General features: G+C 35.3%; 1 long non-coding RNA gene across 2 annotated transcripts in view; it reads right to left on the bottom strand.

Annotated features, from left to right (window-relative positions):
* Window positions 1-489: 489 nt before the first annotated feature.
* LOC148128213 (uncharacterized) overlaps window positions 490-24,390 on the bottom strand; it is a 34,773-nt gene continuing 10,872 nt past the window's right edge. Inside the window, exons 1-4 of one of the 2 annotated variants that reach the window (XR_015741047.1) lie at window positions 14,636-14,730; window positions 11,281-11,367; window positions 2,097-2,196; window positions 490-884 (exon numbers count right to left, since the gene is read on the bottom strand). This is a non-coding gene — a long non-coding RNA (uncharacterized LOC148128213). Of the gene's footprint in view, window positions 885-2,096; window positions 2,197-11,280; window positions 11,368-14,635; window positions 14,731-24,390 lie in introns of those variants that run through there. The other variant, XR_015741046.1, reaches the window with a different exon arrangement.

The following is a 24,390-nucleotide window of genomic DNA, read 5'->3' on the forward strand; positions in this document are numbered from 1 at the left end:
CTTGGATCAGTCGCAAGATTCTTGAAACAACAACACAATCAGCAACTATTAACCAGTGGAGATCAAGACAACCTGGCAACTTAGTATGAAATTATTATCCAGGGCAGCAACAAGTTTTAGAGGGAAGATGATTGCTAGGTTCTTCAGCATTTCTGAGCAAGGACTGTCATTAGATTGAAGAAAACTGGTGATCATCTGTTCTGAAGAACTTAAGACAGCTTAGGCTCTTGTAGGATTCATTGTTTTTTTTAAAAAAAAAACTTGGGACATACATCGAGATATACAGTATTGTAAATACCTAAAGTAAAGGATTTATTGCATTGGCATTCCTTATTTTCTGTGATTTCACCTTTCAAAATTTTATAGTCATCATCATCACCATCCATTTCAATGAAGCTTTAACAGCTATCATTTAAGTTTTAAACTATTTCCAATATAATTTATTACCCAAAACTGATGGAACAGAGCCACTGATGATCATTTCACATGTATCTCAGAAAGTAACAAAGAGCTTTTATTCCCACAAAATGAGACCAGGCAATTGCCTTGGAAATGACCAGACGAGACAATATTTCTCTTTCTAATATTTTTCTGCCTTGAGAAACATGGTGTGAAATTAATTTCCTTTTCTTATTCGTTCAAAAATAGCTCTTAATTGCCTTAAAAAGGCTGTACAATTTGGAATAAATCAAATTGAGCTTTGCTTTCATCATTCTTGGAGAGAATGTATACTTATAAGTTGTCCTTTGAGTTGCATAGATCTCAGTGTGGTTAACATGCAGGTGCAGTTGGACTACTCTGTCTGCTTTGAGTCTGGATCAGCTTCATGTGGCTTTATTCATAATTCTGCTCAGTATCATTTCCCCATAAATCTTAATTCATTTCTAAAAAAAGAAAAAAGTAAACATGTTTTAGCATCTTTCTGAATTTATTTTCTGAGAAAATACAAAACAAATGAAAGAAGATATTCTGAAATATTTCTATTTAAATCAGATTTTGGTCACCATGATGTAAAAAAGATGTTAAGACTCTAGAAAGAGTGGAGAGAAGAGCAACAAAGATGATTAGGGAACTGGGAGCTAAAACATATGAAGAACAGTTGCAGGAACTGGCTATGTCTAGTCTAATGCAAAGAAGGACTAGGGGAGACATGATAGCAGTCTTCCAATATCTCAGGGGCTGCCTCAAAGAAGAGGAAGTCAAGCTATTCTCCAAAGCACCTGAGGGCAGGACAAGAAGAAATGGGTGAAACTAATCAAGGAGAGAAGCAACTTAGAACTAAAGAGAAATTTCCTGACAGAACAATTAATCAGTGGAACAACTTGCCTCAAGAAGTTGTGAATGCTCCAACACTGGAAGTTTTTAAAAAGATGTTGGATAACAATTTGTCTGAAGTGGTGTAGGGTTTCCTGCCTAGGCAGGGGGTTGGACTAGAAGACCTCCAAGGTCTCTTCCAACTCTAAAACTATGATTCTTATAGATCACTATATTTCACAAATTCTCTGGTCATAGATATAACAATTCCAGACATCACAGCTAATGTGGATGTCCTAAATGAAACTCCTGATATAAAATACATTAAGATACTTGAAGATTTTTCTTAATTTTTCCCCCTCTTATGCCATTCTAGTTTTCTGCTTTCTTTTTTTTTAGAAAAAAATTTCAATATTTCTTAATAAATAAGTTGTTCTTTTCATTCTCATCTAATTCTAGCATCTCCTTGACTAACAGAGAAAAAAGTTCTAAGATTAGGTCAGCCTGCCATAATAACTATTAAGCTCAGCCAGATTGTTGACATATTTCTTGGACTATGCAGTAGCAATGAGTTTTAAAAAGCAGAAGCAGAAAAACTTATTAGAATTTGTTTTTGTTTTAATCCCTCTGATAGTTTGAATACGCTTTTCTGTTTCAGCCTGATGGTCAACATTTGTTATGGCCAAAATTCCAAACTAAGTTTTTTAGAACTCTTAGTTGTAATATACTTATTATTTCTCAGGCTGGATTTGTTCACACACTTATTCTAAATCAGTAAGAGCAAGTGCTGAAAGATATTGGAAATGGCAAAATTTAGTAATAAATTACATGTAATCACACACCTGTGTGCAACCTGTCTTGTTGCTGTTTAATTGTACATGTCATGTATCCTTACACATCCCTCTTTCTTCGTTCCCTCTCTTCTTCTGATTTTCTTTTTCACTGATGATAAAACAGAAGTTCAATAGGATTAAATTCAGGAAACAGATTCCAATTAAGAGGTTGGAAAAAATCTTTCCCAATAAGGTTTCAGAGGATGAAATAAATAGCTGAAGATGTTTTGTTCAAGCTGGAGTTTTTTAAGGAAAAGCTGAATGAATTTTAATGTGGCTTTAAGATGAATAAAGATAAAGGAATTCTTCACAAACTATATTTCATCTCAGATTATCTGATGCTCCCACACACGCATTTTAAAAAATAAAGTATAAAAATGGTCTGGCATGTTAGAGGCACATGTTTTACTGTACTCTCTCTCCCACTCTCATTCCATCCCTCCATTTTTAAATCTGTTTGATCACCTTTTGTTAAGTATTCAAATAGATTAGTTCATGAAAAATTGGACAGCATAAGTAATTTATTATACAGAATAAATGAATGCTATAATAAGTGAACATGTCTATGGAGATTCTCAGCCATCCAGGTCATGGTTGTCGCAAAGGTACTTTTTTTCAAGAGGCAACTGGACTTTCTGGTTTTTCTTTGAAAACATTTTGCTTCTCATCCAAGAAGCTTCTTTAGCTCTGGCTGGATAGTGGAAAATGGAAGGATTTATATACCTTGCAGACAGCTGGTCATTTGCATCCTTTCAGAGAGCTGGTGAGGCCATTTGGAGGTTTATCTGTGTTCTCAAGGTCATCTGAGTAGTGCAAATGAATGTGGAGTCTTCTTTGTCCAAAATGTGGGCATCCCTTCTTAGGGATGACCACTGGTTTGAAAGAGGGTCAAACAGACCATCTATAACAAAATTGAACAGCCCTCTCTCAACAGAGGGGGAGGGATACAACACCAACTATCTCTAGTCTACAACACAGTCCTTTCAATAGTTCCAAGAAGGCTTCACACCCATTTGCACTACTCAGGTAATCCTGAGGATACAGGTAAACCTCCAAATGGTCTCAACAGCTCTCTAAGTCTGCAAGGAATATAACTCCTTCTATTCCCCAGTCAGAGTTGAGGAAGCTTCTTGGATGAGAAGCGAAATGTCTTCAAAGAAAAACAAGGAAGTCCAGTCGCCTCCTGAATAGCATCTTTGGGATAATAAGTTTATAATTACATGTAATCATTTCCATGGTAATCCATGGTTTATTTCTGAGGAAAGTAAGTGTTTGCCATTTCTGTCCAGAAATTAGTAATTCAACTGGTTCAATAATATAAGAGATGATATCAACAAACTTTCTTTGTTATTTGTTAAACCATAAAGAATGTGTGAGAACCACCCAAACATCTATTATTATAAACAACTGGTAATGCTACATTCGGTAAATGTTTTTAGCATATTTCCATGGATATACAAGGATAAAAATCTCAGTCTTTGATATTCTATATATTTGTAGTTTGATTTATTGTTGTTTTTAGCAACTCTTGTAAATGCTAGTAACCTTACTAAAGAATTATGATACTGTACTAGACCACAATTATAGAACTTCAAAGGAAGCTTCAGATAACTTCATTTCTCAGACTTAGAATTTCCTGGGTGTATATATATTCCACCTTCAGCTATTCTCCAGATGTTGTAGAATTTCATCCCTATAATCTCTGGCCACTGGCTATCCTAAACATATTTATGGAAACTGAAGTTCAGTACATTTAGAAGTTTGAGAAAATGCCTCTCCTTGCAGGCATTGGTAATGTGGATTAACTCTCAAAAATTTAAACACTTATGATTATCCAAATATTTTTTAATTTAAATTTTTCAATTAAGAAAAAAATTATTCAGAACAGAAATTGACTTTGACTTTTCAGCCTGCAAGTAATTGTGGAAAGTTTATCAAACTTATCCTCTTTCATAGCTGCATTTAACAAAACCAAAATGTTTAACAAGATTTCTTGCAGTTCTTTTGGATTACCTTTTAGGTAATTGTAACCACATGTAAGTCCCTCTGAATTCAATCATATTTAATATTTAATTTAATCATATTTAACTCTGGTTAAAGTTAAAGGTTTAATTCTTTTTCTAAAAAACACCAAACACTTCAGTAGGCAAGTCAGTTACAAACATTACCTAATCTGAAAATTCCAACGACTAAAATAAGAAATAAAATAGTAGAACTGCTGGTTAGTTTATAAAATGAATTCTATTAGTGTTCCTTTGAAAACAAATTAAGATGAATGAAAATATTTTGATTTAGGCTCAATAAAATTTGCAGACAAAAGATTCACAATAATCTGAAAAATCAAAAGTTGCTATTTTTCTTCCAAATTATTTTTTCTTCTTAGTTGGAAAGTTTAAGGACAAATGCATCCATTCTTAGAAGAGCACAGTTTATATTAGGCAAGGGTTTGTTAGTACTGTACAAAGTAACAAAGATTGGTATTGATGTGGTTTAATCCAAAAAGGGTTTGCCTCATTTGGATGTCTCCTAAGGTTTTTCTGAATTGTTGGATATATAATGTAACAGTAACTGGTGAAATCAAAGTTATGCTTTAATGGGCACCAAATCGCCTAGTGGTCTTTTAGTGGGATTATGGACTTAGTTATTCTTGCGTATCCACCACAAACATCTCTTTCATGGCTTCTTACTTTTAAATGCCTATTACTTGGCAGTGGCAGATGAGAAACGATGCCAATTCAATCCAACAATTATTCATTCCAAACTCTGGCCACATGAAACGAATGGAATGTTTCCTGGTAACTTGGCCTTAACAACTTGTTGCCATCCCTGATTAAGCACTGGAGAAATAGCCTAAACCATTCCACCTAACTGAGTCACAATAAAAGAGGAAACTAGACATTTCTTTCTAATAATGTATTTTCTAATGGGAGAAACAACCCTATGCATGATCTTTATTTTAAATCTAATTCCCATCATGGGAATAGCTGTTTTTATGCTGCCCCATAGAGCAGCACACCTATTTTAAGATGCAGGCGAGGGATGGAGGTGAAAAGGGTGAGTAATGTGTAGGAGCCAATTAGTCTGAAACCATTTGTCTGAAATGGAATAGGGTTTCTTCCTTGAAAGGGGGTTGGACTAGAAGACATCCAAGGTCCCTTCCAACTCTGTTATTCTGTTAGAATGGCAATGTGACTTTCCATTTCTATACTTTCCTTATCCAGTTTGGTAAATACAACACAGCAATAAGAGACAACCAGATAATGACTGTTTCCTCAGGAAGGAAAGTATAGAAATGGAAAGTCACATTGCCATTCAAAACCACACAATTATGGGAAGTGGGTGCATCTTTTATAACTAGGTATAAAGATTAAAAAGGGAAGGTAGTAGAGGAAGATTATTTATTGTAGAAAGGTTTGTAGAAGTTGTTTCAAGTGCTGGTGTTATGTAAGAAAGCTCAAGGAAGAATAAGATACACATAAACCTTTCTGTCACTTGCAAAACAAACAAACAAACAAAATAAACAAATAAATAGATAAAAACCTGATAATGTAAAAAGAGAGATCAGAAATTGACTTAATAAGTGTATTCTATTGAATGAATCCATTCCTTACTGATTACTGAACTAACTGTTATTTTGTTTTGTGTTATCTTAACAGTATATTGGATGCTTTGGGAGTTAAGGTAAAAATTAGCATAAAACCACTTGATTATTGCAGGCCAAAGCAGGTCAAAGAGGGTGGGTGGCCTTTCAGGAAAATGTTTGCAGAACAGATCAACTGAAGAATATTCAAGCACATGAGCCAAGGCAGATATTCTATGAAAAGGAAAACAAAGAATCTCCTTGAGTGAAAGATTTTTTGCAATTGCTGGACAAAACAATGATCTGAGCATTATTTAATATGCATGTTAATATAAAGCAGAATGTGGACTTGACTAACTTCCATCTTCTTAAAGGAGGATTATATAAGAAGATGTTTTGTAATAATGACTGGAGAGAAAAAAAATCATCAGATCAAAATATTAAATCCTTAATTGGGCTTCAGTTGAATAACTTTATTGATCAAAGACAGCAGACGTGAAACTCTGATGCCAATCCTTCAGTGGCATTTTTCTTTGGCAAATTTTATGGCTGCCCATTTCACAAACAAGCGGCTCTGGGTGGCAGACAGCATAGCTAGAAAACAATAAATATATCCAAACAGCAATTGTTATTAAAAAAAAAAAACTTTTAAGACTGTATTAAACAAAAAGCACAAAGCTAAAAATAGAAGAAATATTGGGTGGACAGAAAATCTTTCGAGTGAACCACCTCACTATTCCACCAGTTCTTTGGACTCCTCCCCAGACTTGATGGCAGTATTTGAAGGACTTCTGGAAAATCAAAAGGGATGAAGCCAGCTTTGCTTTGGGAAAAGGGAGGATATTTTCAGTGAAAGATGAATTTAGGAGAAACTGCATTATTGCCTAAAAGCTGTGATCTGTGGTCTAATTGCAAATTAGAATTTCAAAAAGATTTCCCACATGTACGTCTGCAGAAAAGGCCATACCCTATTTCAGGGGTGTCAAATTTGCGTTGTCATGGTAGTGTCACGTGACCTATTGGAACTTTTCCCCCTTTCAGTAAACTGGGTGGGGGCGTGGCCAGCATGTGATGCATCTGGACTACAGGCTGGGAGTTTAATAGCCCTGCCCTATTTGAAGTGCTACTGCAGGTTAGTGTTCACCTGAAGGCACTTTCCATTTAAAGGTCAGCCTAATGAAATTGTGAGGATATTCCTCATTACAGGTGGTCTTCTTAATAGTGTGAAGCCTGCTTTACAGATAGTCCTCAACTTATGACCACAATGGAGCCCCATTGCTAAACAAAGCAGTTGTTCACTGAGTTGTGCTCCATTTATGAGCTTTTTTATTCATGTTGTTAAGCAAATCACTACAATCGTTATATGAATCATGTGGTTGTTAAGTGAAACAGGCTTTCCCTATTGACTTTGCTTGTCACAGGCCAGCTGGGAAGATTACAAATTGTGATCACATCACATCAGAGTAGTGCCATTGTCATAAATACATGCCAGTTACCAATTTTGATCATGTAACCATGGGGACGAACCATGTGGCAACGATCATAAGTATGAAAAATGATCATAAGCCACTTTCTTCAGTGCTGTTGGAAGTCGAAGACTACCTCTCATTGTATCTAAATTAAATTAAGCCTTTCAAAAGATTATCAATCTGAAAAGAATTAATATATTAAAATCTATAATTTGTGCAATTTGATTATGCCACATAACTGGCTACAAAAATGAACTTGGGACTTGCATTAAAGGATGTAGGCAATTTCCAGAAAGATAATCTGGTCTTTTTGTCATTAGAAGATGGAGGGGCACATTCTGCAAAGTGATACACAGGTATAAATAGCACTTTTTCCTATCCTCTAAAAAGCCTCCTGACCAAAGACACTTTGTACTGCTGTTGAGATCTTTTCCAATATTTGTCAGGGAGTTTGAGGAACTGAGAAAATGTTGCTATTGTTCTTCTCATCTTCAAGGACTTCTGCCATGTACCATAGTAAAGACCAGCATACTAGTCTCCTGCCTAAATATTATAGAGCTATAGTGCATCAGAATATAACTTCTGAAAAATGAGAAAGATGACAAAAAACAGAAAAACAAGGAAGTCCAGTTGTCTCCTGAAAAACCACCTTTGGGACAACCATGACCTGGATGATTGAAAATCTCTACAGACTTTTAGCTATACAATTTGGAATGAATACACTTTGAATAAGGGACACGGTGGCTCAGTGGCTAAGATGCTGAGCTTGTCAATCAGAAAGGTTGGCAGTTCGGTGGTTCGGTGGTTTGAATCCCTAGCGCTGCGTAACGCAGTGAGCTCCCGTTACTTGTCCCAGCTTCTGCCAACCTAGCAGTTTGGAAGCATGTAAAAATGCAAGTAGAAAAATAGGGACCACTTGTGGTGGGAAGGTAACAGTGTTCCATGCACCTTCGGCATTTAGTTGTGTTGGCCACACGACCCTGGAGACGTCTTCAGACAGCACCGGCTCTTTGGCTTTATAACGGAGATGAGCACCGCCCCCTAGAGCCGGAAATGACTAGCACGTATGTGTGAGGGGAACCTTTACCTTTACCTTTTACCCTTTGAATGGTGTGGGAATAGGAATGGATTTCCAGAGAAAAATTGCAGACTACAGGAACCAAAGCGCTACTCAGGTGACCCTGAGGACACAGATAAACCTTCAAATGCTTCAACAGTATTCTAAAAGGATGCAAATGACCAGCTGTCTGAAAAAAATATAAATCCTTCCATTCCCTACTATCCTATCAGAGCTGAAGAAGTTTCAGTTTGGATGAGAAGCGAAATATTTTCAAAGAAAAAAAACAAGAAAGTCCAGTTCCCTCCTGAAAAAATACCTTTGGGATGTGACATGAAGATCATTTTCTAATCTTTCTGAAGCATTACCTCTTCAGCATTTCATGAGCACATGTAACCTCATGATGCACGTTGACTTCAGGAACCACAGTTTGTGTAACTCTTTATCCTTTCTTCTCTTTGTTTTCATAGTGTTTTCACAAGACACCCTAATTCTCAGATGTCTCAAAAGGAGCAACTGCAGTCTACTTGAGCTCTTTACTCACTCCTATTAAGTCAACTAATATACCAATATACCCATACCAATTAAAAACTCACTGGTTTTGTCAGCTGGTTTGGTTTTATATCCCCTTTTTAATGTTTAACCTTGTATATTTCACTTATATTAAGGAATCCTCTGAATATGCAAAAACACAAATTGATTTTACAGTTGCCTCAGTCCACTGCCAAGTAGTTGCTCATTCACCTGAGATGGTTATCAGAGGGGATAATGATTTATATATTTACTTATCTTATGCCATATACATAAGGCCAAATCTGAAGTTGGCTTTGTGTTTCATTGTCAGCTTTCTGTCCAGTTTGAATTTGAATGGTATTTTGTTGACAGTGAGTCAGAGTTTAAAAAATGGAGCTTATATTCAAATCAGCTACTTGAATTGCCAACATTAATTAAAGAGAAAACTCTAAAGTAGGTTGGAGCCAAATACCTAATGATTAACCATTACAACAGCCCAAGATTCTCCTTTGGCAGAAAATATATCCATTAAATTTTCTGGTAAATACCAAATGGAGCAAAAATTACCACAACTAAATGCTGGCAAGCTGCTCTTTACCTCAAAACATGAAAGGAATGTCAGATGGAACTCTCTAAACCATCAGAATCATGAACTTTGTGCTACATAGATATGTAAATGAAATTCACTGGAAGCTTTGAACAAATGTTTATACTTGCAAAGTTAAGAAAGTGAGCAAGGTCCTTAACCTGCAGGTTAAGATGGTAAAGCTATCACTTGAAAATGATAACTGTTTAATGTACATTTATCTCTATTCCCAGACCTCTGCAAGCACAAATTACTTTAGCATTCTTTGGCATACATCATTTCACTTATTTTGAGGGATGATCTTATTGAAGTGTCAAAACAATTTGAAGTCAATGGAACAGAATGTCCCATGAAGAATACTCGGGTTCAGCAACCCTGATGGCAATTCCTTTGCATTGGCTTTACTTTGAAGGTAACAAAAGATGACTTGAACAGCTCACCCAAACAAAAAACTAGAGCACAAATAATTGCTTGATAGGCAGACTGTCCCTGACCATCTGCAATGGTGCTTTAGACACCTGGCAAGTAGCCCTGGTATGAACAACAAACCTTGGAATTTGAAGTTCATACTTGAAATATTATTTCATAAAAGATTATGTTCATATTATCAGAATCTTGTATTCAGGTAAATAAGTCAATGTTTAAGCTTTTTCTCACCCTGCATCCTTAAGTTACTTCTCTTCTCTGCATTAGCTAATTAGAAATGAGATGACTGATGAAACCCCTTTCTAGATTTCAGCTTATTTCTCCAGTTTGGCACAGTGATGGCCTGATGCTCTCCTTTTATCACAGCTCTGACTGGTGGGTTCTCCTGCTTCCATTTTCCTCACTGATATATTAAAATAACAACAACAGAACAGGTTGTTTTACCATTTTCCTGTGTCTGGGCTATTAGAGTTTTAGTTAGTTTCACCAGGTTAAAAAAAACCTCCATCAGTGAAAAGAAACTAAACTAAACCCAGGTTTTCTCTGTTTTTCCATGTTTAAAAAAAAGGACTGAAGAGTGGGGTAATTGTAGCATTTCTGCCATAGTGCGCAATAGTTGACAGGAGTGGAGGAAATTGCCCATAATGAAATGAAGTATATAGAAGGTGAAAACTACCTGAAATCTTTTGTCCCCGCTAGTGTCCAGTTTTTGGAATAATGAAATTATTTATTTATATTATGTTTTGTAAAAACCAATACAGGATCTGTTGCTGGCAAAATGTTATTTGTTCTTTATAATTAATTCCAAAATCAGATAATCAGAGTTGGAAGGGACCTTATAGGCCATCTAGTCCAACCCCCTGCCCAAGCAGGAGATTCTACACCATTTCTGACAGATGGCAACCCAATCTCTTCTTGAAAGTCTCAAGTGATGGCTCTCCCACAACTTCCAAGGGCAAGCTGTTCCATTGGTTGATTGTTCTCACTGTCAGAAAGTTTCTCCTTATTTCCAAGTTAAATCTCTCCTTGTTCAGCTTCCATCCATTATTCATCTTTTTTCTAATCTTTTTTGTAAAAGTTTCAATATTACATTTTTATGTAGATCCTTTGTCCATTTATAATATTTTAAGATCAAAATCATACTTAAGTTTTTGCAGTTTATTTCAGCTTCTTTAAATTATTAAGTTGATTAAAATTTTCTTTCATTCAGGATTGAAGGCAGACCCACCCAGTGTTTTCCAAAGTGTCATTCTAAAGGTTTCTAAAAGTTTAGAAGAGTTAAGGAGCAACTTCCATGAGTGGTTAGAAATTGAGGCTTGTGAATTTTGTGTCCTTTTAAAAGGCTCTGCCATGTTTGCAAAAAATGTCATCTTTCAATGCTCTAACCCAGGGCTGTAAAACTCCCAGCCCATGGGCCAGATGCATTACACGCTGACCACACCCACATCTGGTTTAGCGAAGGGAGAAAAGGTCCTGATACATCACGTGACACTGCGGTGACGATGTGAGTTTGATACCCCTGCTCTAACCTGTGGAAAACTACTATCTGGAGGTTTCCTTACAGGGAACATTCAGAGTAGATGTGGGTGATCTCCTGCCTTCTTCTTATTCACAGAGGTGCCAAGGAACCAGTCGTCTCATGGAATGACCTGGGGAAAGGATGGAAAAAGATGCTGCCTATTAATTAAACAAGAAAGGCACAGTGACTGAATGGTCAGAAACAGAAACTTTGAAAGGATCCTAATGGATCAAGCAATTAAAATTGGCAATGGAAATTTTGTACTTTCAGACTCGCAAGATTCTGTTAATGTAGCCTTACAATAAAATAGATCTGGCTCACCCAGTGTTTTCTATCTGGTTTATCCCACTGGTTCATTGGTCTTTGCCACAGTCAAATAGCCATCTTCCCTTTGCCATATCTCCTCTGAAAGCTTCAGATAACCCTACTTTTGGTATGGAGAAGAACAAATTGGTGGAGGTTGCAGGGACTAAGTTCAGAGAAGGACAACATTATGCATTCCTGTCTTCAAGAGATGGTCAGTGGCTCATAAGTAGGTTATGCAGATGAACCCTTTGACATATCTTTCCTCTTAGTGTTGTATCTTAGAACTGAGATTACTCATTTCACAAGATATTTTTCCGAGAGACTGTTAAGGTTCTTTTTCTTCTGTTCTTAGGGGGAAAAAAAATGCAACTTCACAGAGTTCTTCAAATATGCTTAAAGGATCACCATTGTTCTTTCTGGTGGTTAAACTTCTTCCTAATATGCTGCTACAGAATGGCATAGAAACAAGCACTAATGAACTTGGGGCAAAGAAGAGAAACTCTGCTCTGCCACTGTGAATGTTAAATCTAGGAAACATATGGAGAATTGCTCCTCTCCCAAGTGAAAAATTCTTTTTCCATTTTTCCCCATCTGCAATAAGAAAATTTCAAGAGATAATTTATTCTCACCTCATCTTTATCTACAATTAAGAGAGCACACAGTTTTAATCAAGCCACACATTTCTTTCACAGACTATAATCACTACAGAATATTAGGGGAATATTTTCCTTGCAAAAGAAATACAAATATTCATCTTCGGTGCTAACAGTTTGATTTTCTATTTTAATCAACCAAATGTATATAAAACCATATGTTATGATTAAACTCCAAAAGATTTTAATCGTGTGATTTTTTTTTCATTCCTGGTAACATACCTTAATGAACATGAAGGTAAAACAGGTGGAATAATTTTTAAAATAAACATTTCTGCAATTTGTTTCATTTACATTCCGCTGCAATCAATTATACTTTCTATGAAAGCATCAGCATTTGAATTCTCACATGCAGTACCAAGGCATATTTGATAGTACTGCTGGCTTCTTATTTGTGTTGCCTTTCTGAACATTCATCTTTCAGAATTCCCAAACCTAATTCATACTTTTGATGTTCTTATTAGTTTTCCCAACTTTCTGGGTGGTTCAGTTGTCTGAAATCATTTTATGTCAAAACAGGTTGCTTGAGTAAACTGACTTTTGAGTAACGTGCATCCTTTTTTTCCCTCCAGAATTTCTCCAGAGCTCCAATGACTGTTCTTAATTTAGAGTTTATTTGGCAATGCCATTTTCACTGTTATCCAGATGCAGACAAATTTGCCTCTCCTAGAGATGAAGCAGACAGTCACACTGAGTGAGCAGCTCCCAGAGCAACTTGTTTAGAGCTTTCATTGCTTTCAAGTGACATTGTCCATGTCCATGTTTGTATATTTTCAGTTCTCTAGCAACAGCTTCTGTTCCCTTGCAGCAGACTTTCAAAAATACCACTTGATGTATTTGCGTTCTTTTGATAATTCCTGGAAAATATCAAGAATGTGAGATAATTTTTAAAACAAGAAGTAACTGAACAGAATAATTCAGAGACAGGATCCCACTTCCACCAAGTGTTTGTAGAATACAAACATGTCATTTCAAGGAAGTTTCACAAAGAATATTGGACCATTTGTAAATCTTAATACAGTGGTACTTTGGCAAATCATTGTTAATTGGTTCTTGGAGGTGTGATGAGTACCAAACATTTTTTTCCTATAAGGAATAATGTAGTGAGTCACAAAGTAGCTGGCCCCAACAAGTTCTAGCTTGTTCATTGAGCACCAAACAAATGATGAGTACCAGAACAATATTTTCATGTCAAAATGCATTGAATACCAAATTCGATGAGATTCAAAGCAGTTGAATACCAAGATACCACTATAATTTGATACAAGCTTCATTCAGTACTGCATCATACCTTCAGGTGTGTTCTTTTACCTTAATCTGAATTCTTTTACCCCTAATCAGTTCACATTACAGCTAGATCTCAATTTATGTCCACAATTGTGACTGGATGGAGGTTGTCAAGTGAATTGTGCCCATTTTTATGACCTTTTTGCTGTGGTATAAAGCTCCACAATTGATGTTAAGGGCCTTGAAGTGGCAGATTTTCACAGCACCCTCAGCTTTTCCAAGTAGATTACAGCTTGAAGATACTGCTTTTTGTAATATTTAAATTTCCAAAAAGATATCAGTTTTATGTTTATAGTAGAAACAGAAAAGAAATTGAGAAGTGATTGTGTAGAAAGCAGTGGAATAGTTATTTTGTAAGTTAGACCTCTAAAATGATATTACAGACAAATACAAATTTTAAAAATAATTTTGTTGAAGCCATCCCATTCATTTTTAATCTTGGTTTATAAAAAGGTGACCAGTATTCTACAAATTAAATCACACTGATTTCTCTCAAAAGCAGATATAAATTAAAGTGATCTTATGATTACAAGTTATGTACATTAAGCTGAGAATTATGTTCACTTACCTCTCTGGACATATGGAGCACAAGCAGTATTTCTGAATAGTATTTACTATTCATAATTAATTCAATGCAAATCTTAAGCAAAAGGAATTAATTCCTACTCACTAGTCATAGTCCATGCATGGTTGCATTAAGCACTGTTCATTCCTAGTACATTTCAATACTTATGATTCAGGTAGGTAAGGGGAGAAAATTGGGCTTTAGTCTTTCTCTCTGATAATTCATAATTGAAATAATATTTTTCATCATTGTCATAAGGAACAAATCAAGTTGGTTTATTTCAAGGTTAACCATTGGTTCACCTGGTTCAATGTTTGTTAGATTGACTGAAAGTTATTTTCCATCTGAAATGCCAGAAAAGAGCCAATAAGATTAAATATGAACTTAAGTTGAGGAAAAAAGAAAGGACTTCTAATAATGACATATTTACTTGAGAACTTTGGAAATAGATCATCATTTGGAATGGCTGTTTTACTTCTTTTAAGACTTGATTTTTTCCTTGATAAATATTTCAAGGCCACCCACAAAGTTTCAAGCCTGAGGAGAAATTTGAACTCAGGATTTTCTGGCCCAAGTCCAAAACTAACATGCAGCCTATCATAATGCAATAACCCTCTGATAAGTATCTGGTTCTTCTTTTTAATAAGAAAGAAATAAGAAGCATCCACTTTCTGGCTAGAAGTTTTCTCACAGTAAGTGAGCTGCCTTTTGTAGCATCAGTTTATGCCAATATTTATGACGCAGGATTTATCACATGGTGCTTGTTGGTCGAGAAGCTGAAAAATGGAAAACAAACGAGGGAAAGTTCAAAGTTCAGTTTCTTCTTCAAACATTTTGTGAAGAGAATGGATAAGATAACAGTGCTCAACAAGACAATCATTGGCAGGGAACAAAGCCAATACAATGTTTCTTTTAATGAGTAATCCTTGGAACTTTCCTAAACAGCTAACAATTAATTTTAATAAATTGCGGTCAAGCATTTAAGCACATTTGAAAGGTAATTTTCCCAGAAAACAGAATAAAGCAAAATTAATACAATTCAGGGTTTGATACTGCTGGGTACAATGATAAAATGTGTTTCTTTGTTTATTTATTATATTTATATTATAATATAATATCTTTGTGGATTTCTTACATGAGGTCCACTGTGAAACTACAGGTATAAGAAATCAAGAAACTACCAATTAAAAGAGGGTTGTCATTATATTGATCTGATGATACAAAACACATGAGAACACATGTGTAATGTAATGATAATAAGTGGAGGAGTCATGGCTCCTCCACTTATTACTTTTAGGCATAAAGATGAATTATGCAATTATTTATCAGTAGTGCTTTCGTTGATGTCAAATACATTTTTCACTTTTCATTCTTGTTGAATATTTGGAGTATGTGGTAGTATACCCATACGGCTCAAGGATTATTGAATAACTCTGGTTAACCGGATCTTTTTCAATTTGATTTCTCAGTATTAAGGAATTACCTTGGTTTTAAATTAAATTAGCTATTCAAAACTGAAGGAAATAATCAACCCTTCATCATATATCGTGCCAGTTGAATAAAATAGCCAAAAAGCCATATCTCATCTAATATACATATTTTTTAGGATTAGGTCCTTACCTTCTGTGAAGGTAATGCCACCAAGTTTTAAAAGGGTTGTTTTCTTTTAAATTAGATGAATACTAAAAGAATATATGTTCAGCATATATGGGACGTTATGGGAAGAAGAAGAGAATGAGGGAGAAGAAGGAGAAGGGGAGGGGGAGGAGGAGGAGGAGAAGGAGGAAGAGGAAATCTGAGTTGTTATAAAACATATGCTATGATGATAAGAAGGTCCAAGATGCCTAAATAGGAGTCTATGCGGAAAAGAGTGCTGTTCCTCATAAAGAAATACAAATGCTAAATCTACATTATCATAATAAATCTCACATTTCCTGCTTAAATGTCTGGTATATTATGTCAAACAAATGGTTATCTCAAATAAGCATGCAATGGATTCTGGACTTTGGTATTTATATGTTCTGTTTTCATTTATCATGTTGCTTTTAGTTGTGGTTTAAGAAGAATGTCATGGTATTGTATACAAGAAACTAATCCATGTCATGTGTAATGTAATAATTTTATGGCTAACAATAGTTTGATCGATTGTTCTGCATAACAATAATCTTAACCTTTTCTTGGAATTGTATAATTTACTGTTGTATAGATGATAAAGGAAAAGTACAAGTTAAGACAAAAAGTTATTTGCCAATTTGAACACCAGAAATAATGTTCCTTAAGAGAATTAGAATAAATTTTACACTTTAAATTCATGCTTGGAAATATGTCAAGTTTCAATGCTTCAGAGAAAATAAAATAATTGTGCTCCTGAAAACATTCAGGTCAGAGCAAGTTATTCTAAATTTACCTTGGGGTATATAGGCACACCTTAGCAGACCACATAGTTATTTAGTGATTCACAATGTTATAATACTGTACTGTTCAATATTTCCAAAATAATCCAAAATACACAAAAAACCCATCTCTTTGGTCATGATCATAGATCGATTTTAAAAAAGTACATTTTTTTGTAGGAAGTATAAATGGCCCATAAAATAGTAATTTGGAACAATCAAAAGCCAATTACTCTCGTGAACATATGGCAGGGCAGCTTTGGAGATTCAGAACTTTGGAGATTCATCACTATCGCAAACTTACCTTTTAATTTTTTTTTTTATTTATGTAGTCTTTTAAACTCTCTTCCCTTGTTTGTGCTTTAAAAAGTCCAATTGGCTGTAACATGGATGACCTCTAGGTGGCAGCTTTTAGGAGAACATTTTATAGGATTATAAAATCGTAAAATAGAGAAGCCAGAGCCAAAGTTCTGGATCTTCCATTTCTTTGTGTATCCTAAAGCCAATTTTCCATGTGAATTGTTTTTGCATAGACAAGACATTCAGTATTCCAAAGAAAATCAAAAAAGAACCAGTGTCCTGTCTCACATAGCCAAAGCCTGAGAAGTCTTGGAGGTGCCAGCAATGGGAGTTTTGGCAGCAGATTTACCAGGCCAGTTGGAGCTGAGCAACACGTTGCTACTGACTATGTTTTCCACAAGATACTTCACCTGCAAAGTTCTGTTTCAGGAAAAGAAGGAAAACATTCCTTCCAAACTGGAATAACTAAAGAAGGTTCTAGCCTTCCGGAAGCAGACATCTGAGGATAAAATGAAGCTGATTAATTCAGAGATAGTGTGTAAAGCATCATTGTGCCACAGCAAGAAGGACGTGTGAAGCTTTGTTCTAGACATTTGTCAGATAATACAGAATGTGGTCCTAAGACTATGTGCCACTTAGAATAGAATAACAGAGTTGGAAGGGACCTTGGAGGTCTTCTAGTCCCACCCCCTGCCTAGGTAGGAAACCCTACACCACTTCAGACAAATTGTTATCCAATGTTTTTTAAAAAAACTTCCAGTATTGAAGCATTTACAACTTCTGGAGGAAAGTTGTTCCACTGATTAATTGTTCTAACTGTCAGGAAATTCCACCTTAGTTCTAAGTTGCTTCTCTCCTTGATTAGTTTCTACCCATTGCTTCTTGTCCTGCCCTCAGGTGCTTTGGAGAATAGCTTGACTCCTTCTTTGCTGCAGCCCCTGAGATAGAAGACTCTAGAAGTCTATGGAGATTCTTAGGCATCCTGATCATGGTTGTCCCAAAGGTGCTTTTTCAAAAGGACTTTGTTTTTTTAATTGAATATGCTTCACTTCTCATTTAAGAAGCTTCTTCATTCTTTAGAGGCTATTGTGTCTTAGATGTAAGTTTGCGACTTCTATTTTCTTTTCTTCCTAGCATTTTTCAACATGTGCTGGATCCACTTTTTTTTTTCAGATCAACTTCAGATCAGTTTCAGATCAACCAAGTGTTGATTAATTGATTGTGACAGGAATTGACTTACTGGCTTGTGCCCGAACTTAATATTGTGGCCTGAGAGAGAATGACTGTCCCAAAATTATCCAACTGTCTTACATGCCTAAGGCAGTCCCTGGTTTCTAGCCCAGTGTCTTAACCACTAGACCAAACCACTAGACCAATCTTCTAAAGTGGCATTATATAATATTTAAATTCTTATATAATAATATTCTGTTGGGGTATTTTTAAAATATGGAATGCCCTGGATAGTATTCCTTAACTGAGTGTTAGCGATTTTTAATGGAGTAGAAAAGCCATGTATATTTATTCTCCAGAAGTTAGATGACTAACTTATGTTCTACTAAAAAATTAGCTACTGGAACAGTACTAATTAACATCTGAACTTACAAATGTATCACTATTAGGAACAGAATAGGTCAACTTGCTGCAGCCAACCTCCATGTGCATAGAATACACATTGTCTTTTATTTTGCTCCTGCAAAAAATTCCCTGTTTAGTCGAATCAAGTTCTGGTTGAGAAGAAAGCTATTTCTTCTCAGGGATGTCAAACTCTCAGCCCACAGCCATTTCTACTCCATTTTAGCGAAGGGAAAAAAATGGGACACCGTGAGTTTGACACCCCTGACCTAGCTTTCTTTTCTGACTAGCTGTTGCACATCCCTTACATATTATGGCCTTTAGAGGCTGAGCTAGAGTAAAGAGTCAGAACAATGGTGGGGAACAATTTCTTATGCCAAGAGGCAAAGTTATCTTTTATTTAACCTGTAGTCTGTCAGAAACTGAAGCCAATCATCTTGATTGCTACTGTAAAGGTGTGCAAAAACCCCAAAGTGTGCTTCAAATCATGCCCTTCCTTATTGAGAAGGCAGAAAGGGACCAGCAGTGGAAGTTGGCAGAAAGGCAGGAAAATGGTTCCAGTGTCAGATTCCCTCCTCTGTGATCAGAGCCCTGTAGCAGTCTTCGAGAATGGAATCTAAGAAATTCTATGGTTCCTGAGTTGTTGTCCAAGAGCCAGATAATAATCCTCAAAAGGAATCTCTGGTGAAACTCAGAGACAAATGTTTTCTCTTCCACCCCTTCTTCCAGGAGTCATCTTTTAAATTCCAGAGTTTGTACTTCAACCTCACAATATGATTTTTGAATTTTCAGAAATTCATTTCATTTTTCCCCCAGTACTAAATGGAAAACAATAAAGACGGATTGTTTATGACTGGTCGTGAGGTTTTTCTTTCAAAAGAAGCAGTATATTAATTATTGTGGGACAGTTATTCAAAGTTCAAAAGCTCTTATTCTTAGAACCTTAACTTGTCCTTGGCTCCATGAAATCATTGATGTCTGAACAATTTTATACTTGGTAAGTAGAAAAACATATTCTGAAAGAAGGGAAGAGTAAAGTTCTGTTAGTGAGATTGTTGCATGGACTTGTCCACATATTAAGGGCATCTTTATTTTTATAGCATAGGTTGGAACAGGAACTATTTTTAATTACTGGATTACATTGGTAATCCAAATAAGCAACTTTAAGTATAAACTAGGAAAACAGTTCTAACAAAAAATAAAAATAAATCCACTGCTTTTCATTTTTAGTGTATTTTATATGAAGAGTATTATTTCCAATTCTTGATTGATTATATTTGAACTATAGCTTTGCACATAGTTATCTGGGAGCACATCTCCTGGGTCTATAGGATTAGGATGCTAATTAAACAGTTTATATAGCATCTCATAAAGTTGTCTTGCTATTTTGTTCTCTTAGAGATAATCCCATCTGTTTATTATGTAAACAAATATGACTTTGAAGTTTCCATCTTCTACCTCATAAAAATTTGTCTAGTCAACTAATTAAACATAATCAGTTGTTTAGTCAAGTAATTGCTTTGTTTTCCATTTAGTACAAGGGAGAATATGAAATGAATTTCTGAAAAGTCAAAAATCATATTGTGAGGTTAAAGTAAAAACAGTGGAATTTAGATGATGATTCCTGGAAAAATAAAGGATATTTTCTCTCACCCAAGATTTTTTTATGGGTACAGTTCTTTCTTTCTTTGATTCGTCAAGGTCAGATTCCCTTACAGATGTTCCTATTATAAATGTTTCACAGTCTTGGAGAAGCATACTATGTTTACTACAGATGATCCCCACTATAGAAGAAAAGAAAAGCATGCTGAAATTTTACTCCTTTCCAATTTTTTTCCTATTTTTCCTTGAAGAACCAAGTTCATGCTGGCCTCCATTCAACAGGATGGAGGGTGGGAGGAAGGCAAGGGAGGGCATTTTAAATGGGTTAATAATAGCTTATGAATTGGACTACTGATCTCAGATTTTTTTTTTCGGACTACCAATTTTAGGATGAATGAAGCAAAAATTGGTGCATATCAACCTAGCAGATCCAAATGAGCCAAGGAACTAAAATTAAACCCAACCTTTCTTTAGAGTCAAGAGTTTAATAAGGTTCCCTAGCCTATAATTTGTTGTCAGCATAGGTAAAGACTTCTTCTTTTTTCTTTACCAAAGCTTGAACAGTTGAGTTGTCTCCCAGCCACAAAACTCAACAGCCAGATTATGTTCAGTTGAACAATCCCTCTTCTTCTGCATCTTCAACATAAAGCAGCTGCATTAGAGTGTTAGCTTGCCAAGCCTGAATATTCTAAATATCAATTTAAACATCAGCAGGAATAAACTTGGATCTAGCAAAGCTGATGGAATCTTAAAAATGTGATACTGTCAGGATACTGTGTCTGGCAAGTAGAGAATTTGGCTCTCTTCTGCATGAAGATGGAAAATAAATAATGTAGCAGGATATACAATCATTAACAGAAAATAGTATGGTTTTGGAATAATACAAACTATTTGGATTATTCTACATTGCCCCACGCATAGAGAGGAAACCCACTCTAGTCTCTTCCCAAGTTCTTTTCCCATTTTTTGTCTTTGTTTTGCTTCTTCCTCCCTTGACCCAAATCAACTGAATTTCACCATTGCTTTCATCATTTATTGCTGAAAATACATTAAGATATTTTTTATAAAATTTTGTTGAAATATATATGGCAAGGTAAGAAAGTGAGAATAAAGTTAAAACTTTTGCAAGATGCTAGAATAAGAGGAGGATTTGGTTTGCCTAATTGGGAGTTGTATTACCAAGCTACAAATTTGATGTGGGTTAAGGAATGGATAACATTAAGAAATACTGGACTGTTGACCTTAGAAGGACATTATCTGTTGTTGGGTGGCATGCTTTTTTATGGTATAAAGGAACTAAAACACAGGGGTACTTTAGAAGACATTATACACGGGAGTCTCTGTGCTTAAATTGGGAAAAGATTAAAAGACAATGTTATTTGAAAATTCCAGTCTGGCTATCGACTATTGAAGCATTTTCTTATCCTATAATATACAAAAAAGAACAAACAGTTAGATATGGTGAAATATTGAATGAAAAGGGTGAACTTAAATCTATACAAAAACTAGAGGAACAAGTTATAAAGATGAATTGGTTTTCATATGCGCAAATACATTCAAGGTATGATAAAGATTCTAAAAGAGAAGGTTTCTATGATAAACTGACTGACTTAGATAAGATTTTGACAGGTACTGATGAAAAGGTGATAAAAAAATTGTACGGATATTTATTAGAAATTAAACTAGAAGAAGAACAAGTTAAAGAAACTATGATTGCTTGGGGGAAGAATTTTGGATATGGGATTGATCTTGAGAAATGGCAAAAACTGTGGTCTCAAAATTATAAAATGACAATGTCAACAGCATATAAAGAAAATTTGTATAAGATGTTTTACAGGTGGCACTTTCCCCCGACAAGAATAGCAAGAATGTTCAAGAATAAATCCAAAAAATGTTGGAAATGTCATCAGATACCTGGCTCATATTACCATATGTGGTAGACTTTTGCGGATGCTAAAAAATACTGGACTAAAATCCACACGTGGTTGGAAAAAATGACAAAAAAGCATATAGATTTGAAACCAGAAATATTTTTATTGGGAATTTTACCTGAAATATATAGTAAAGACTTGAAATACCTGATTGTAAATGTATTAACAGCGGCTAGGATTGTATTTGCTAAAAACTGGAAAAATGAGAAAATACCATCACAGGAGGAAATCATTAAGAAAATATTGGAATGTGCTGAAATGAGTAGATTGACATTTGACATTAGAGAACAAGAGGATAAACAATTTTATAAAATTTGGGATCTATTCTATCAATGGTTAGATAATAAAATATAGTAATGAAATATGTAGACTTTTAGAAAATAATAAATATATAAAGATATATTCTTTTCTAATTATATCTACAAAATGATTCTAGGATAGATCAGGGACGATGATATGAATTGTTATAAAACAAATTAAGTAAAATATGATCATTTTGGAAAACATGAATGAATAAAAGTATAGTCAAATGATTGATTAATAATGATATTAATGTATTTAATATATTGATTGAAAATACGAGATTATATGCTATGTAATTATAATTGAAGATTATGAAATGGAAGCACAAAACAATTTGTAAACCAATCGGCACACTGTATGTACATATATGGAAGATGATTTGATGTTTTTATGTTTTGTTTGTTTATGTTTGTTTTAAAAACCAATAAAAATTAAAAAAAAAGATATTTTTGAAGAGCTTGTTTGATGTAGTGGTTAAGGCACCAGGCTAATAACAGTGAGACTGTGAGCTCTTGTCCTGCCTTAGGCATGAAAGCCACCTGGGTGACCTTGGGCCAATCACTTCCCCTCAACCCTAAGAAGGAAGCAATGGCAAACCACTTCTTAAATTTTGCCAGGAAAGCTGCAGGGATTTGTCCAGGAAGGCATCAGCAGTTAACACTAACTTGAAAGGGACACAAACAGAAAGTGATACAAACATTTCATACAGACATGAATTTTTGGCAATTCTCTACATTCTCTAAAAATTCTCTGTCTTATGAAAGGGTGTAAGGCAATGTATGTTTTCACAGTGTTTCCTAAATCTATGGGGCATACAGTAGGAGAAACAGACCAAGCACATCAAGAAGGCACCAGACTGAAAAAGAAGGCTCTATTGTAGCTTCACAGCACTGGGAGTATTCCTGTGCAGTTTGTTTTTGCAGTTAAGGTTCTTCATGTAACAAAATCCAGTCAAGCAGCAAGCCAGGCTGTAAGATTATCTGTTTCTTTAATGCTTATTTCCAGTTAAGGCTTCAAAGCGAATGCACAATAAATTTTTTAACATAAATTTATAATGAAATGAATAATGGTTCTAACAAAAGAGGAAAAGTAGCCAAATGACTTTGGCAGTGCAGAAGTTATTAATCACCATTTAAATATAAGAAGAATGAAAGAAAAGATTCATTCAGCTGATCTTTTGTTCCCAGTTTTTGTCCAATACAGATAAAATTCCTAATATATTTCATTTTTAAGCACTTCCTCATAAAACAAAACACAAAACAATTCCCACAAATATTAGACATCCTCTGAAACACCAAAAGTGACTTGCAGCTAAAACTGAATTGGATACCTACTTCTCACAGATATCCAATTCTGACTATATCAGATGTCCTTCTGGCTACTTGCATTCTCTATCTCTTTCTTTCTTTAAAAGTTTTCAGCAGAAATTTGGCAAAATATCTGAGACAGAAATAACATTTGGGTGATGGGAAGGAAGCAGGGGAGACCTAATACATCACATTGCTCTGGGAAAAAAATCTGAACTTTTTGAACAGAGTTTCATTTATTCTGTTAAAGGTTACGGCACAGTGGTGGGATTCAAGAAACTTTACTACCGGTTCTGTGGGAGTGGCAGGAGAAGACTACTGTAAAATCTCCAGTCGGAGGTGATATTTGCCGGTTCTCCAAACTACTCGAAATTTCTGCTACCGATTCTCCAGAACTGGTCAGAACCTGATGAATACCACCTCTGTTATGGCAGTATCACTGAAAATGAATTTTAAAATGGAAGTAGGAAAGCTGCTTACCAAATTCTGTAATGCACAAAGACCCAAAGCGAAAAAGGGCAGATCCTCATTAAAATCTCCTATGTCCTGCATTTTGCCCCCTCATTGTGACATTTAGTAGTGCATAAAGAAAGACACAAGTTTACACTTTGAATGGAAACCGCAACAGACTAAAAGCCACAGGGATGTCAAAGGATGCCATTTAGTTTGAAATGGTCTAAGATGTTAAAAAACAGAAATAGTCAGGAATGCGTAATATAGCTTTATAACTTACTAGGCTTCTGCCTCAAAGGTCATGTTGTGTGATTCACAGCTGAACTGACTATGACTGGCTTCAAAGCTGTAATTAAATTAAGGTGCAAAGTGTACAGCATGCATTTTACAAATCAGAGAATAAGACTTTCACCACCATTATCACTATCACAGTCTAAGTAAAGTACTGTTACCACCATTGCTGAGAAGGAGGAGCTGTGAG

The sequence above is a fragment of the Pseudonaja textilis genome, chromosome 1 (genome assembly GCF_049901715.1).
Source record: "Pseudonaja textilis isolate UNSWEBS1 chromosome 1, rPseTex1.2, whole genome shotgun sequence".
In the NCBI taxonomy this organism is placed as follows: domain Eukaryota; kingdom Metazoa; phylum Chordata; class Lepidosauria; order Squamata; family Elapidae; genus Pseudonaja; species Pseudonaja textilis.